Raw genomic sequence first — 20,000 nt, 5'->3', positions numbered from 1 at the left:
TCTCGCTATTTTACTTCCTACTGTAGAAACACCAATCGTCGTGTCTTCCTTTCTCGCTCCACCCCAGCAATCTTGAAGGTCTTGCGTAAAGTTTATGGGTGCTACCCTTCTTCCTGTGACTAAGCCATGAAAATTGTTTGCCTATGTATATGTGTGTGTGTGTGTGAATGGATAGCTAGTTAAGAAGATAGTTATAGATACATAAATTTTAAAATGCATATGTATACATATATGCACACATACATACATACATACTTACATACATACATACATACATACATACATACATACATACATACATACATACATACATACGTGCGTGTGTGTACACACACACACACACACACTTTTCAATATACACATGTGTGTGTACTGTATATTTAGGACTACATTACCAATGAGTCATTTACTTTTATGACAGTATAATAGATTGTGATTTGAGAAGAATTTGGTTGCTATTTCTAGCAGGTTGATTGACCGCGCAACAACTCCTTCATTGCATCTAGTATATAGTTTTGATTTATTTATTACAGGAAAATGCAACAGTGAATGAAATCATCGTCTAGTAATTAAGTGTGGAGCGTGTGGCGTAGTGGTTACGGTATTGGGCTTATTGTCCTTAAGGTCATGATTTCGATTGTCATACTAGGCGATGCGTTGCGGCCTTGCTCCAGGGCATTTAGTAGAAAAAGAGTATCGGTGGCACTTGAAGGTTCTCCTTCCGAAAAACTAGCGTTTTTTTCAGGCTTAGGGAATCTTGTTCTTTCGAATAAGCTCCAGCCTCAGAATTAAGTAGGTAGAGTTTAATGGTTATTTCTCTCTCTCTTTCTCCTCTTACCTTCCTCTCTCCTACCTTCACTGCCTTATTTCTATCTCTCCCTTTCTCTGTTCTACCCTCTCAATGTCTCTTCGTTGGATCTTTATGAAAGAATTTTAGTTTTTTTTTTTTTGCTTTTAATTAAATTATATAATAATGAACTTTTACGGTAGTCATAATGGTTGCTAATTTCTTTCAAATAACAGTTACGTTAAATAACGCTTGGAAAGTAGAATGGTACTTACATACATACATACGGACATACATTGTTGTTGTTGTTGTTGTTGGCACTCCGTCGCTTACGACGTCGTGGGTTCCAGCTGATCCGATCAACGGAACAGCCTGCTCGTGAAATTAACGTGCAAATGGCTAAGCACTCTACAGATACGTGTACCTTTAACGTAGTTCTCGAGGATATTCAGCGTGACACAGTGTGACAAGGCTGACCCTTTGAACTATAGGCATAATAAAAAACAGGAAGAAAGAGTGAGAGAAGTTGTGGTGAAAGAGTACAGCAGGGTTCGCCACCATCCCCTGCCAGAGCCTCATGGTGTTTTCGCTCAATAAACACTCACAATGCCCGGTCTGGGAATCGAAACTGCGATCTTATAACCGCGAGTCCGCTGCCCTAACCACTGGGCCATTGCGCCTCCACACGGACATACATACATACATACGTGCATACACGCTTGTGTGTGCACATCCACCCACACATGCATACATGTATACAAATATGTGTGTGTGTGTGTGCTTGTGTGTGTGTGTGTGTGTGTGTGTGTGTGTGTGTGTGTGTGTGTGTGTGTGTGTGTGTGTGTGTGTGTGTGTGTGTGTGTGTGTGTGTGTGTGTGTGTGTGTTTGTGTGTGTGTATGGGGAGGTGGAGTATATATGTATTACGCACATATCCGACGGAATTCCATACACCGTCCAGGGAGCCTCTATGCGATCACTCGACTTATCACATGCAGCAACCAAATTTTTACCAACTTAAAATAGCAAAGAATACGTTGGATATTGGGTAATATAATCTAAGAGAGCCCTTGTGCAACTGAAACTTGAGTGTCAGCTGAAAACAGTTTTGGCACAAACTTGGGAGACACGTGTCTTATACCCACATCTTCAGTGATAATGGACTGAACTGAACCGTAACTAATCCGCACATCCTCTGATAACTCACAGATTGTGATTTGTCGATTTTCCCTCACAACTGCACGCTCATCTCCTATGTTTTTCTCAATTCTGCTGGTTGGGGATCTCCCAGAACGTTCGTCAATATCGACATCATTTTGGCTATCTTGGAAACGTCTGAACGACTCTTACACTTGTGTGCAGCTCATAAACTCCTCTCCATAGTCTTTCTGTGTATGCCTCCTCTCCATACTCTTTTGCGTATGCCTCTGAGCAGGTATCGCCGTGATAACTTTCTCTGTCATAGTCAAAGCGACGATCACACGCTACACACCTTCCTTCCAAGTACTGCTGTAAACAGCTGAAGTGAGATAGAACGGTAAAACTTAGTGCGCATGCACATCAGAGTTAAAGGTCAATTTTTGCTCAGCAGCTTTACTCTGCGTGCTTTAGCTTCTTTACTATGGCAACAGTCCGGGTACTTATTGATCAGACCTCGTAAGCGGAGTGTAGGTCACTTTTTCTTTCGTACAGTCATAGGGATGAATCCATCGTTTGCCACACGCAATTGACTGATAAGACTTAATACCGGTCTTATCACTTAAGACTTGAGCGCTAATCTTATCGCTTGCTTCGCTATTGATACGTTATGATAACTCGTTCACATACATCTACAGTAAATATATGAACAGTTAAATATACAAAATATATGTGCGCATGTGTATATGTGTGAGTGCATATATATATATATGAATGTACGTATGTATATATAAATATGTATATATATATATATATATATATATATATATATATATATATATATATATATATATATATACTCATTGTGAGTATATATATATTTATTTATATATATACATATCGTATCTATATCTATGTCTCTTTCTCTCCCCTTCTCTCCCATATTTATATACGTGTGTGTACCCACACATATACTCACACATATGTACACACACGCATACACACACGTACGCAGATACACACGTACGCAGACACACACACATGCACACAGATGCGCGCGCGCATGCAGCCTTAATTTCGTATGCTGGAATTCGTCTGAGAGTCTCTGGTGAATTCTAATCGAAGGAAATAGCCTTGTCTTGTGAGAACGATCATGTGTGTGTGTGTGTGTGTGTGCGTGTATGTGTGCGTGTAAATAGGAGACGCTTTCTTTCAAAGAAGTTAAATCAAAAACACGATTATTTGCTCTTTTTTTTTTTTTGACTTTTATTAAGGACTTACATTTTCTTATTAGATTTTTTCCATTGGCTTCGATCAATAATGTTTCTAACCTGATATTTCAACATTCTCACTATTTCATTTACGAAATAAACTGCTCTAATGTTGATTGTCCAGTCATCCACGCATTCTGTGATGAGTCGCAAAGTGCTTTAGTAATAACTGTATAATCATCAACGTCGGATGACAATTCATATAAATCTTGACAGATCTCATGATACCGTGATATAAATAAATGAGAGTGGCTGTGTGGTAAGTAGCTTGCTTACCAACCACATGGTTCTGGGTTCAGTCCCACTGCGTGGCACCTTGGACAATTGTCTTCTACTATAGCCTCGGGCCGACCAAAACCTTGTGAGTGGATTTGGTAGACGGAAACTAAAAGAAGCCCGTCGTATATATGTATATATATGTATATGTATATGTGTGTATATGTTTGTGTGTTTGTGTTTGTCCCCCCATCATCGCTTGACAACCGATGATGGAGTGTTTACGTCCCCGTAACTTAGCGGTTCGGCAAAAGAGACCGATAGAATAAGTACTAGGCTTCCAAAGAATAAGTCCTGGGGTCAATTTGCTCGACTAAAGGCGGTGCTCCAGCATGGCCACTGTCAAATGACTGAAACAAGTAAAAGAGTAAAAGATATATATATATATATATATATATATATATATATATATATATATATATATATATAAGGGCATTATTATAGAGGAATGCCTCACGCTAAATTACCATAATAAACAGGAGTGATTGTGTAGTAAGAAGCTTGCTTTCTAACTACATGGTTCCGGGTTTAGTCCCACTGCTTGGCACCTTGGGCATGTGTCTTCTCGTGTAGCCTCGGGCCGACCAAAGCTTGCGAGTGGATTTGGAAGACGGAAACTGAAAGAAGCCCGTCGTATATATATATATATATATATATATATATATATATATATATATATATATATATATATGTATATATGTATGTATGTATTTGTGTGTCTGTGTTTGTCCCCACCACCAGCGATTGACAACCAATGTTGGTGTGTTTACATCCTGTAACTTAGCAGTTAGGCAAAATAGACCGATATAATAAGTATTTGGCTTACAAAGAATAAGTCCCGGGGCCGATTTGTTCGACTAAAAGGCGGTGCTCCAGCATGGCCGCAGCTGAATGACTGATACAAGTAAAAGAATAAAAGAATACACACACACATACACACACATGTATATTTCGTTTTGGGATTTGGTTTGCAAGATTCTTCATGTGAGTTCGTGAGTTGAAGTACATTTTGTTGTGTCTGAGGAGAATCGTTTAGTTCCTTAGTAAACACACTCTGTCAAATAATAAGGCACTAAAAGACTCTCCCTAGACACAACAATGTATGTATGTATATGTATATATATGTATATATATATATATATATATATATATATATATATATATATATATATATATATATATATAATATATATATATATATATATATATGTATATATATATATATATATATATATGTATATATATATATATATATATATATATATATATATATATATATATATATATATATAATTTATATAAGGGCATTACTATACAATAATGCCTCACGCTTAGAGGGACTCCATAAGTCAAAACTACCAAAATAAGCACATTTTTACCGATTGAAGGAATGCAACTTTCAAAGCTAACCTCCTCAAAACTTTTAACTTAACGGTAAACCAATGGTTTCATAATTAATGAACCAAACTATGCAGTAAACTGAATCTTTTATTCATCAGTACACGTATGGTCAAGACACATAAAAATAAACAAAAATCAACATACCCTGATGTATTCAACACAGTACATAGACGATTGTTCATCCTTATATATCCATGAAAGCGGCGGGCTTATTAAGTTACACTTCTGTACATGTGTTTTTACGGAATAATATTCAGCACTGAATATATTCTAATTATTCATAATATTATATTAGGATAAAAACTTTATAAGAATTTATCAAGTAGTTAGCGTGGAAAAACCTCATAAGGAAAAAAAAAACATCATTATTTTCCATAAATATATACATTCTATGTAGACAATATACATACATACATACATACATACATACGTCATACATTATATGTATATATTATACATACATATATTACATACATGCATCCATATGCACATACGTTCATACGTACATAGATACGAACGTACACTAACGTAGACAAAAACGACATACTGCACGTATGTACGAGCTACATGTATATGTGTGTGTGTGCGCGCGCTCCTGTCTATGTGTGTGGGCTTTGTCGTTACATTATAATTATTTGAAGCGTAATCAAAAGAGGAAGGGCAGCGTATATGATGCCCTTCCTCGTCAGGATCCCCTCATCAGGGGAGAAAAGTATGAAACTGTTCTCAGAACAGAGATCCAGTCTCAATGCTTGTCCCAGAGGTGATGCCCACAAAATACACCGAATGACCTCTTGATGGTGAAAGATTGTGTGCTTACAACAGTGACGGAAGTCAGTTGACTTCTGGCCGGCCAAAACAATTTCATAAGTTTGTCCTAAGCGTTCGCGTTTGTTTCAAACTTCTATTTAGCTTTTGTTTTATACGTTCTGAGAAATATCAATATAAAACTTTCCTGTCATAAGTCCCAATGTACTCTGGTAGTTCAAAATCGGTTTGTGATGTGTATTGTATATGATGCACTGAAGCCAGAGAGATATGTTCGGCATGTCACGTGTGATACACGGAAAACGTGAAGAGTTAACGGGAAAAACGGAGAGAGCATATGAAATAAGAAGAGTGAGAAAAAATGTAAGAAATGAAAGGAATAGGTGAGAAGAACAGAAGTAACATGGTCATGCGAGAGAGAGAGAGAGTAAGAGGGAGAGAGAGTTAGGGAGTAGGGTATATAATGCAGAACAAACGCTGTATACTAGGGAGATAGAGATGGAAGTATATATACATACATACATACATGCATATACATATATGTGTGTGTGTGTATGTATATATATATATATATATATATATATATATATATATATATATATATATATATAAAGGGCATTATTACAGAAAAATAATAACGCCACACAGTGGACTTCTCAAAATAACCACATTTAGTACCTAATGCGAGGAAAAAACAACCAACAGAAGATCACCAACTTTCTTTTAAATAAACTTAATTGTGTATCGACCGATTTCGCGATTACTAGAATGAATCTAGATTTCGTTCATCAGCACAATAGTGTCCCAAAACTATATATAAATAAACAGAATTCTCACCTCACCAAAACCGAACAACTACGTATCCAACAGAGTAAAGGGAATGAAGTTTATCTGTATATATCTTCATCAAAGAAGCGGGAAATACTTCTGGGTTGTTTTTGGGTACCCATGTGGAGACAGGAATAAAAAACTCAACATTGAATGTATTCCGTGTAGATAGATAGATAGATAGATAGATAGATAGATAGATAGATAGATAGATAGATATATGTATAAATATATATATATATATATATATATATATATATATATATATATATATATATATATATATATATATATATATATATATATATATATATATATATATATATATATATATATATATATATAAGTCTATCCAGAGTTTAATAACTTTATTGGCGATAGACGGGAGTTTTGTTAAATGGTGAAATTGGGAAAAGAGAACTGCGTCAACATCATTAGCACCACCGCCACCTCCGCTGCCACCACGTCAATAATCATCATTATCATCATTATTATCACCAGCACCGCTGCCACCACCATCAACGCCACTGCCGCCGCCGCCGCCCCCGACACCACCACCACCACCACCAACATCATCATCATCATCATCATCATCATCATCATCATCATCATCATCATCATCATCATCATCATGTATACTGCCATCATAAATATAACCACTGCACTACCGTCGTCACCATTACTATCACCATCATCACTACTGAAACTAACGTAACAACAAACACAGACAACACTATCATCATCACCACCACAGTTATCATCTCAAATACCACCACTATCACCACCACCACCACCAGTACCACCACCACCACTACCACCACAACCACCACCACCACCACCATCATCACCAACAGCACCACCACCACCTACTATAACCACCATCACTACTACTACTACTACTACTACTACTACCACTAATACCACCACCAATGCCACCACCACTACCACCTACTATAACCACCATCACTACTACTACTATTACTACTACTACTACTACTACTTCTACTACTACTACTACCACCACCACTACCACCACCAATACCACCATCACTACTACTACTACTACTACTACTACCACCACCACTACCACCACCAATACCACCACCACCACCAATACCACCACCACCACCACCTACTATAACCACCATCACTACTACTACTACTACTACTACTACTACTACTACCACCACCACCACCACCAATACCACCACCACCACCACCTACTATAACCACCATCACTACTACTACTACTACTACTACTACTACTACTACCACCACCACTACCACCACCAATACCACCACCACCACCACCTACTATAACCACCATCACTACTACTACTACTACTACTACTACTACTACTATTACTACTACTACTACTACTACTACTACTATTACTACTACTACTACTACTACTACTACTACTACTACTACTACTACTACTACTACTACTACTACAACCAGTGACTCGTTAAAAAAAATCTAACACGGAAATCATAGCTGAATTAGTGTAACATAAATATTGTTCTGGAAATAATTGCACCTGTAGAATCCCAGCTAGAAAAATATTTTTTGAAGCAAAACAACGTGTGTGCGTGTGTGTCTGTGTGTGCGTATGTGTGTTTGAGTGCATGCGTGTGTGTGCGTATGCGTATGTATGTGTGCATGCGTGTGCGTATGTGTGTATGTGTGACTGTGTGTGTGTGTGTGTGTGTGTGTGATTATATATATGTATATATATTTGTGTATATTGTGTGTGTGTGAGTGTGTATGTAAACATATATATATAAATATATATATATATATATATATATATATATATATATATATATATATATATATATATACATATATATACATACATATATATATAAATATACATGTATATATACATACATGTTTATATATATAAATGTGCATATATATATATATATAATACATATATATGTATTTATACATACATATATATACATACACTCAGATATATATATATACATACACATATATATATGTGTATATACATATACATATATATATATATATATATATATATATATATATATATATATATATATTCTTCCTTTATATATATATATATATATATATATATATATATATATATATATATATATATACATACATATATATACACACACATATATATACATACATATATATACATACACTCAGATATATATATATACATACACATATATATATGTACATATATATATGTGTATATACATATACATATATATATATATATATATATATATATATATATATATATATATATATATATATATATATATATATATACATATATATATATATATATATATATACATATATATATTCTTCCTTTATATATATATATATATATATATATATATATATATATATGTATATATACATATATATATATATATATACATATATGTATATACATATATATAGGGGTTTCCAAAGTGATGGGAATACTGCCTGATTTGGATGGCAATGAAACAAAAGTAAATGCGTACAACGCCAACAACAACCAGAGCAATGTAGAAGAAAAAAATTACCTTCGCAAGGAGAATGAACTTAGGAGCTGGTACGAAACCAACAGTAACAGCATCAGCATCAACAACAATTGCAAGAAGAAGAAGAAGAAGAAGAAGAAGAAGAAGAAGAAGAAGAAGAAGAAGAAGAAGAAGAACAACAACAACAACAACAACAACAACAGCAGCAGCAGCAGCAGCAACAAGCATAGTAGGAGATACAATAACAGCAGCATTGAATAATAAATACATGCACACACGCACACACACAAGCACACAGACACACACACACACACACACACACACACACATATATATATATATATATATATATATATATATACATACATATTTACTCGCCCGCATACGCGCGCACACACACACACATCTTAAATGTCTTAATAATGTATATTCCTTAATTTTTTGAAACGTTATTGAGAAATAATCTATATTTATTACTGCTTAAATACGTGTGTTTGTCTTCCGGTCCGTCTATCAGTCAACTTCTCTCTCTCTCTCTTTCTCTCTCTCTTCCTCTTTCTCTCTCTAACTCCCTCTCTCTCTCACTCTCTCTCTCTCCTCAGTCTCCCTCTGTATGTGTGTGTGTCTGCGTGCGTGTGTATGTGTATGTGTGTGTATGTAAATATGTGTGTATGACCTCTCCACTAATCGACCGACCGACTAACTGATAAACTAATCGACCTATACACAGACACACACACACAAACACACACACACACACACACATATGCATATATGCTTGTATGTATGAATGCATATCTATATCTATATGTATATGTATTAGTGTGTATATGTGTATGTGTGTGCGTAGATTTGTTTTAGATACACGCACACACACACACGCACACACACACACACGCACACACACGCGCGCGCACACACACACACACACACACACGCACACACACACACGCACACACACACACACACACATATATATATACATGTGAACAGACACACATATACGCGTACACACGTACACAAACACGAGTCACGTCCAAGACTTGAGTGTTTCGCAGAGGGTTCAATCTAGTTAGTGATTCTGGTATCAGAATTACTATGCACGTCATGAATTCTTTGCTATTCTTCAACAATTCGTTTTCGGGGTAAACGAATTGGTAGAGGAATTGTTTAGTGTCACTATGGCCCGGGAAGGGGGTTCTGAGGCCTACAGGTGTACGAATTAAACGTATTCTATATACTGACATGGTTTAGAAATAGTTCTTCAATCCGAAGTTTTGCGGTTTATGCTATTTTGATACATCATGTGTTTAACCATATTTTTACATTTCTGATCAAAAAAAAAAAAATGAATTTAATAAACTTACTCCTTGTTAAGCTGAAATCTTTTCTACTCTAGGCACAAGGACCGAAAATTTGGGATCGACCCCAGTACGCTACTGGTACTTAATTTTTCGACCCCGAAAGGATGAAAGGCAAAGTCCACCTCGGCGGAATTTGAACTCATAACGTAAAGACAGGCGAAATACCGCTAAGCATTTCGCCCGGCATGTTAACGTTTCTTATTTTTTTATTGCCCACAAGGGGCTAAACATAGAGGGGACAAACAAGGACAAAGGGATTAAGTCGATTACATCGACCCCAGTCTGTAACTGATACTTAATTTCTCGACCCCGAAGAGATGAAAGGCAAAGTCAATCTCGGCGAAATTTGAACTCAGAACGTAACGGCAGACGAAATACCGCTAAGCATTTTCCCCGGGGTGTTAATGTTTCTGCCAGCTCGCCGCCTTACTTGTTAGGCTGAAACATGGAACTTGGGGGTAGGCTTTAATTTAGATCATTTAAAACAGGAAGTTTGTATTATGGAAGCAAGGACAGTTAGTGACAGGTGGGTATCAAATGAGTTAAACCCAATTTTAATCCAAGTGAAGATGAAATATTTATTTAAACCTTTGCTATTATATATATCCTGATGAAGGCTCGTAGCTTAGTGGTTAGGGTATTCGGTTCGCGATCGTGAGTTCAATACCCAGCAGCTCGTTATATTCTTGAGCAAGATACTTTGTTTCACACTGCTCCAGTCCATTCACCTGGCACAAATGAATTGTAACCTTAATTCAAAGGGTCCATCGTCATCACAACAGGGATTAGCGTATTCACATTTGAATCTGCTGGAATGTATTAATAAATATGCAAGTCATCGTGTTGATATTTAAATGCAATGTTAAGTCGGTGAGGTGGCAGAACCGTTAACACGCCGGGGAAAATGCTTAGCGGCATTTCGTCCGTCTTTACGTTCTGTGTTCAAATTCTGCTGTGGTCGACTTTGCCTTTCATCCTTTCGAGGAAGATTAAATAAGTACCAGTTGAACACTGGATTCGATGTAATCGGCTTAACCCTTCCCTCGAAACCACTGGTCTTGTGCCAAGTTGAAGCCAACATTTATATACAATTCTAAATGTAGATCCTGGTAAACTGTGCTCTTACAGTAAACCTTGCAATACTTTAACAGAAAAGTTAAAGGTTAACTCTCCTTCTTCCCACACCGCTTGTCTTAATACACTTAATGACATTATAAGCTGATGTGTGTGTGTATGTGTGTGTGTGTGTGTGTGTGTGTGTGTGTGTAACCGGGTGAGCAAATTTTTAATCGTGCTGCTAATTACAGTATAAAATGGTTTTAAAATAGGAAACATTATATACAAAATAATACTAACATAACATAATTATGTTAGATGTTCGTTTTAATACTGCTACAATCTTCTTAAGTTTTTATATAAATATTCCCACACCCTGACAATAAATATTACAAGATTGTCAAATGAAATGAAAAAAACGGAGTGAAGATTAGTTACATTTGTACTAAAAACGTTGCTACTTCCGCAGAAAAATATACGCAGAAGCAATTTTACTAGCATCAACATGTAAAATGTTGTCTCTTTATGAAATTGTAAATAATTCACCAATCCTTCTCTCAATGGCATGTCTCTTACGTATTTACAGAAACGGTCTCTACTGCTGTGAGTTAGTCTCATTGAAAATCATTTAAAGGAACAGATTTATCGTTTATAGCCGCAGGTATAGCTTTGTGGTTAAGAAACTCGCCTTGCAATCACGTGGTTTCGATTACGGTTCCACTACGCAGAACTTTGGCCCAGTATCTTCAATTATCGTCCTGAGCCGATCAATGCCTTGTGAGTGAATTTGGTAAACAGAAACTGTGAGCATGCCCGTCGGATATACGTGTGTGAATTGTTGTTTTTGTATTTGTCCCCACCACTCACCACTCGATAACCGGCGTTGGTTTGTTTACATGCCTGTAACCATAGCGATTCGGCAAAAGGGCACGACATTGGGGTCAATTCGTTCAACTAAACATTTCAAGGCGATGCCCCAGCATGATCAGTCCAATGACTGAAACAAGTAAAAAAAAATTAGGCACTTTAGGCACAAGGGCCGGAATTGTTTTGTGGGGGAGGGGGCCTGTCGATTAGATTGCCCTCAGTACGCAACTGGTACTTAATTTATCGACTCCGAAAGGATGAAATGCAAAGTCGACCTCGGTGGAATTTGAACGGCGGCAGTCGTTAACATCGGTTCTAATACGAAAGACGTGTTGCGTGTCTCCTCTTCTGCTATATTTTTTATTTCCGATCTAAGAAAAATAAAAGAGCATCAACTTCTTTGGAGACCAAGATCAGTATTTTAGATCATCTTCGTAAGGACGAAAATGCAGCGGCCTTGGGTAGAGCTTTCTGCCTGAACGAAGCTACGATAAGAACTTTCAAAGGGAATGATGCTGCCATTAGAAGATCTGTAGCTTCTGGAAAAAAATTATCTGCCAAGTCGTCGTCATATACAAGAGACATGATTCAAGAAAAAAAATGGAGAAAACTTTAGATAGAAGAAAACAATAAAAAAAGGATGCCAGTAGATAGTAAAACCATAAAACAGATGGTATTACGATTTTTACAAGATTAATGATCTGGAGTCATCAAGTGCGTTCATCTGTGTAGTGATAAAAAGAAGATTGGATTTGTTGCAAGTACGGGATGGCTTACAAAATTCCTCGAAAGACGCTCACTGCATAATATAAAAATAAGAGGCGAAATTACATCGGTAGATAAAACTGCTGGTGAAGAATTTCTTCCAAAACTAGCCAAAATGATTGTAGAAGGCGGTTACATTTCAGACCAAGTTTTCAAAGCAAATGAAACTGGTCTCTTTTGGCAAAAAAATGCCAAACAAAACGTATATAGCAAAATCAGAGAAAAGTGCCAGTGGTTTTAAGGCAGCTAAAGACCGTGTAACTTTCTTGTTATGTAGCAACGCTTCGGGAGATATGTTTTTTTTTTTTTTTTGTAACCGTTATTAATTAATCGATCAGTTCGTCCCCGTGCAATGAAAGGCGAAGGCTTCAGTAAATTACCAGTTCACTGGAGAGCCAATAAAAAGTCATGGATGACAGCAGAAATTTTTACTGAATGGTTTAACAACTGCTTCATTTCTGAAGTAAGAAGATATATGGAAGATAAAGCTCTTGAATTTAAAGTCCTTTTACTTATAGACAATGCACCCGGTCATCCAGATTTGGAACACCCGAATGTAAAAGTCGTATTCTTACCACCTTATTCAACCGCTTGATCAACCGCTTAATCAGGGTATAATTTCAACATTCATATATATATATATATATATATATATATATATATATATATATATATATATATATATATATATATATATATATATATATATATATATATATATATATATATATATTCATATCTATGTATATATGTATAAATGTATAGACACACAACGGAGACGTCTGTATCTATATTTATAGTTAATGTCTTCATTATTCTTTTTTCGGAACGAGATTTCTATCTTCGGATAAAGAGAAAATTTTGTTTTTGTCATAGAAGACCCAGCTAAGTTGTCTTCTATGGGAAATGTATGTAAACGTACTTTTACACACACACACAGATATAAAAAGCTGCTTTGCTCCATGTGTCTAGTCAAACATGAGGAACTAAAAAACTGCATCGGTATGTATCTAGATACATATATATGTATATGTATGTATGTATATATATATATATATGTGTGTGTATATATATGTATGTATGTGTGTATGTATGTATGTATGTGTACGTGTGTGAGTGTGTGGGTGTATGTATGTATATATATTTTATGTGTACGTATGTATGTATGTATGTATGTTTATATGTATCAACAAAACATAGATGGGTTTCTTATTACAGAATGTTTTTCTTTATATCCGAATTTAGAAATTAAATACAAATATAAACACATATGTCTCTCTGCCACAACTTGTGTGTGTGTGTATATATATATGAATACACACACACACACACACACACACACACATACACACACACACACATATATATATATATATATATATATATATATATACATATAAATATATGTATAATATATATATATATATATATATATATATATATATATATATATATACATATACATATATGTATAATATATATATTCATGCATACGCACGCACGCTCACACACGCACACACGCATACCATATTTGTATGTGTATATGTGTGTATATATGTACGTCTGTGTGTTTGTACATGCCTCTGCGTATGTCAGCGTACATGTGGATATGAGTATGCGTCGTGTGTGTGTGTGCGTGTGTGTGTGTGTATGTGTGCGTGCGTGTATGTGTGTGTGTGTGTGTGTGTGTGTGTGTGTGTGTGCCTCTGTGTGTGTGTGTGTGTGTGTGTGTGTTTGTAAAAGTCTGGAAAAAATTCAGTGCTTGTTTACCGCATTTTTTCATCGTATCAACTTTAGATTCACTGAGATCTCTTAAACCCGTTAGGATGACCTTCTGCCATAGATGTTGTTTGTTTAGTTGTTGTTGTTGTTGTTGTTCATGTTGTAGTTGTTGCTGCTGCTACTGCCGTTGTTATTATTTAGCCTTAGGTCAAATGTAGACCTATGATCTGTGAATATTCCAGCCATGACCATCTCCTTTTCTTTTCCAGTATTTTATATCCAAAGCCACTGAATTTGTACTTCTGGTTTCTCCGATGTAGGAGCATTTTGGCTTACATTAATCAATGTGAACTTTTCTTAAGACTATAGGCTTTTGATTTGAGGGAAATATAGTAGTTGTTTCTTGCAGGTCGAGCTTTTTCGTGCTTGAGTAAATTATCCCTTTGACATTTAAAAAAATATATATACTGCATTTGGTTACTCAATATTGTTTATTTATATTGTTGTTTTGTTATTCTTAGACGTCTTGAAGTGAAATCTCTCACTTCGCAACATCCAGCCAAAATTGTTTGAACCTGGCAAAAGATAAAAAAGAAAATAATAATGGCGGAACCTCCGTCATCTTGATTGTGAAAGCTTTGAGTGAGACAGAAAGGGCAAAAAGCATCTGAAACTTAAAATGTAAAAGAGAAGGTAGCTACCAACAGAACCTATGGAGAAAATATTATCAAACACTTCGATGATATCTGAGACTCTTTAGTCGTCTGCTAGCCCATGCCAGAAGAAAACGAAACAAAAGTAATTGAAATAAACGAGAGAACTCCAATGATGGAAATTGCAAACCACGACTATGACTTCGATGAGTTTTTAATATTGTTGTTCTTTGAATGTATATGGATGGTAGGATCGGTAGTGTACCCGACATGTCCTGTGTTATTTACTTACGAGATTTTATCAAGAAGTTCCCGAGCTAGTTATGCTTAATAAAACAATACTTATTTACCTCAGTTTTAACATCAACTCTTTCGCGATAGTCACCTTGCGCAGCAATGCAGCGGTCCCAGCGTTTCTACAGCTTTTGGAATCCGGCCGGGAAGTCGTTTTCTGTAAGCGAATCGAGGACCTTCTGCGATTCGCTCTGGATCTCGGCAACGGTGTTAAAACGGCATTTCCATTTTTGAGAAGAGATGGAAGTTTGTAGGTGCTAAGTCTGGCAAACAGAGCGGGTGCGGAAGCGATACCATGTTGTTGTTGGTGAGAAACTCACGAGGGAGGAGAGCTTGGTGATGAGGTGCATTGTCGCCGTGAAGAATCCAATTCCTCATGCTCCACAGATCTGGTCGCTTTCGTCGAATGTCCTCCGTCAAACGCTTCAAAATGTCGCAGAACTCTCGATTGATGTTCTCACTCTAGGGGACGAATTCTCGATGCACAATATTGCAGATGTAAGAAAAAACAATGAGCATACTTTTGATTGAGCTGCGGCTCTGTCGTGGAGATGAAGGGCTCTTCCATTGTGACAACTGCTACTTCGTCTTTGAAGCATGCTCAATGTTTCTGTAGCAAACGTCCCAAGTTTAACGCAAAATTTCACGTTGGCTCTTTGTTCCTGCCCGTGATAAAATTACAGACGACATTATACACGTGATCACTAAAACACAAATTATTTGCGAAGAAAAACGCTGTACTGTCACTCGGCACACTGCCTCATGAAGGTCACTGCTAGCTCTCATTGCGCACGCATCCGTTTGCTGCCATTTGTTGGTGCGCTACCGAATTAGTCCGGAAACTTTTTGATACCACCTCGTATGTCCTCATGCTTTCTGAGTTCAAAATGGCGGGTGTCATGTTTGCCTTCTGTTCTGTCGGAATCGATAAACCATAAAGGAAAGAACCAGTATTGATTAAATTGACTTTAATCTCGCCTTTCTATTCATCAATTACGATTCTCTGCCCAATGACACCTCATCATGCAGTTTCTTGCTTAACTGTGCTAGATGTGGGTCTACCGGTCCATGCTCTCCTCGCTGGCCAGTTGCGTATAAGACGGGACGATCTCATGGAAGAATGATTAACTCTGGCTGACAAAAATAGAGTTGACACCCAAAAAACAAAGGGTCGACTTATATACTCGAAATTCCCAACAACAAAAACAACAGCAACAACACAAACACAACAACAACATACTACAACAATAGCAACAAAATAAATTCATTCATACGCAATCAGTTTGTTGGAATAAGAATTTCTTAAGACCGGTTGCATCTTCTCAACAGATATTGTTGTGTTCTGGCCAGGCCTTTGTGGTTCAGAGTTGTCTATACACCTGTATTCTTATCAATGTATAGGCCTGGGCAATGGTTTTGCGGAGGCCTGTCAGTTGCTCATTTGAAAAAGGTCTCCCTTCTTACTGTTACCAATGATATCTAAGTAAGCGTCAAGACTGATACAGCTCAAAAGAAAAAAATGGCGTCGTCTCAGATGGTACTGCCAGAGCAAAAAGAAACGAAACCGAAAGTGCAGAGAAATTTCTTTAAAACCTTACAAATTCCGCCAGTTGCCTAACATTCCGTTGAATTTCTAGCGCGAATCCGATTGGTAAGATTGACCGTAATGCATACATAGTATTGTACACTTCGGATTTATGTATATATATTTATGTATATATATATATATATATATATATATATATATATATATATATATATATATATATATATATGTGTGTGTGTGTGTGTGTGTGTGTGCGTGTGTGTGTGCGTGTGTAGTTATTAATAGATCAGATTGATACTTTAGTTGATAGATAGATAGATAGATAGATAGATAGATAGATGCACGTATATATATATATATATATATATATATATATATATATATATATATATATATATATATATTGGGACTGCCATGTTGGCTTGGCGATAACTATTAATTTCCAGTACCGCTGCCGTAGTCTCCTTTAGAGAGACTTAGAAATATTAATAACTCTATTTATATATATATATATATATATATATATATATATATATATATATATATATATATATATATATATATATATATATATATATATATATACTTATGCATATGTATGCATATTTAGATGTATATATATAGACCTATATCTATCTATCTATCTATTTATAACACGTGTGTGTCTATCTATTTGTGTGCGTAAGTGTATCTATTTCTCTCTTCCTCGTTATCCTCGTATAAATATATGGGCATTAACTTTTTATAGACATATGTAAGTATAAGTCTTTGAAAAACTGAGCGAGCCAGAGAAAGAGAGAGAGAGAGAGAGAGAGAGAGAGAGAGAGAGAGAGAGAGAGAGAGAGAGAGAAAACAAAGAACGAAAGAAAGAAAAAAGAAAAAAGGAAAAGAAAAGAAAAGAAAAGACAAATACTGTACACATAAATCAAAGGCATATTTAAGATTTCTGAGTTCGAATTACAGTGACATCAATTTTATTAGGTACGGATCGGTGTCAGGTTGTATATAGAAAAAACATTAAGTAAACAAAACAAATCTCTCACTGTTTTCCTATTGTTGTAGTAATAGTTGTTCTTGTGGCTATTGTTGTTGTTCTTATTATTATTGTTATTGCTATTGTTTTTGTTGTTGTTGTTGTTGCTATTTATTACTGCTATTGCCATTCGTGATGGTCTTGTTTTGCTTATGGTATTTACTCTGGGCTAAGAGTTTATGTGTGTGTGTGTGTGTGTGTGTGTGAGGAGTATTTGGTAAGAAATAATGTAAAAACCATATTGTTACTATTGTTGATATTTTGTTTGAATATTTAAAAATACGGCTTAAATATGTGTGTATGTGTGTGTATACGTGTCAGCATGTGTGTGCACGTATCCATATGCATACATGCATACATACATACATACATACATACATACATACATATATATATATATATATATATATATATATATATATATATATATATATATATATATATATATATATATATATATACATATACATATACATATATATATACATATATATATAGATAGAGAGAGGGGGGGAGAAAGAAAGAATAATAGTTATTAAAATTGAGGTTATTTTTCAATGCTGCTCCGGGTTTCAGTGTACCGCGTTACGTGACGTAAAACGGTAAAGCGAGTATACAAAATTAGAAGTATCAAGAAATATCAGCCCATTCAACCATCCGTCTTCCCCGCCCACTTAAGAGGGTCGTATCTGTAGAACTCTCAGACACTTTCTCCATTGGGTTCTATCAGAAGCAACTGAGGTTACTCTTTCTGGCTAGATTCCCCAGCGTAGCCAACTGAGACCAAGGAGATAACCGAACCATCTCGTTCTTGGCCTACCGCTAGGTCTTCGGCTGGTTGGGTCGGATTCGAGAATCGATCTTGCGACTCTTTCCTGCGATATTCTTAGGTGGTGCTCCAGCATGGCCGCACTCAGGTAACTGAAACAAGAAAAAGAATAAAAGAATAAAAGAATATATATATATAAATATATATATATATATATATATATATATATATATATATATATATATATATATATATATATATTACTTTCCAACCACATAGTTCCGGGTTCAGTCCCACTGCGTAGCACCTTGGCCAAATGTCTTCTACTATAGCCTCGGGCCGACCAAGGCCTTGCGAGTGGATTTGGTAGACGGAAACTGAAAGAAGCCCGTCGTATATATATATATATATATATATGTTTGTGTGCCTGTGTTTGTCCCCCCACTATCGCTTGACAACCGATGTTAGTGTGCTTACTCCCCGTAAATTAGCGGTTCGCAAAAGAGACCGAGAGAATAAGTACTCGGCTTACAATGAATAAGTCCTGGGGTCGATTTGCTCGACTAAAAGTGGTGCTCCAGTATGGCCATAGTCGTATGTCAAACAAATAAAAGAATATATACATAAATATATCTATACACATATGTACATATATATATATACGTATATACATATATATATATATATATATATATATATATATATATATATATATATATATATATATATATATATATATATATAAATACACACACACATATAAACATATGTATATATACATTTATGCACATATACATAGATACATATATACATGCATATATATGTATATATAACATCTCTACTACTTGAGAGTATATATAAATGTATATATATTTATATATTCCCTCATATACCATTAAATATACAAACATAAAAGATGAATATATATATAGTAGACTTTATATT

Source organism: Octopus bimaculoides, chromosome 8 (assembly GCF_046866305.1).
Source record: "Octopus bimaculoides isolate indiv1 chromosome 8, ASM4686630v1, whole genome shotgun sequence".
Taxonomy (NCBI): domain Eukaryota; kingdom Metazoa; phylum Mollusca; class Cephalopoda; order Octopoda; family Octopodidae; genus Octopus; species Octopus bimaculoides.
This window is presented reverse-complemented; position numbering follows the sequence as displayed.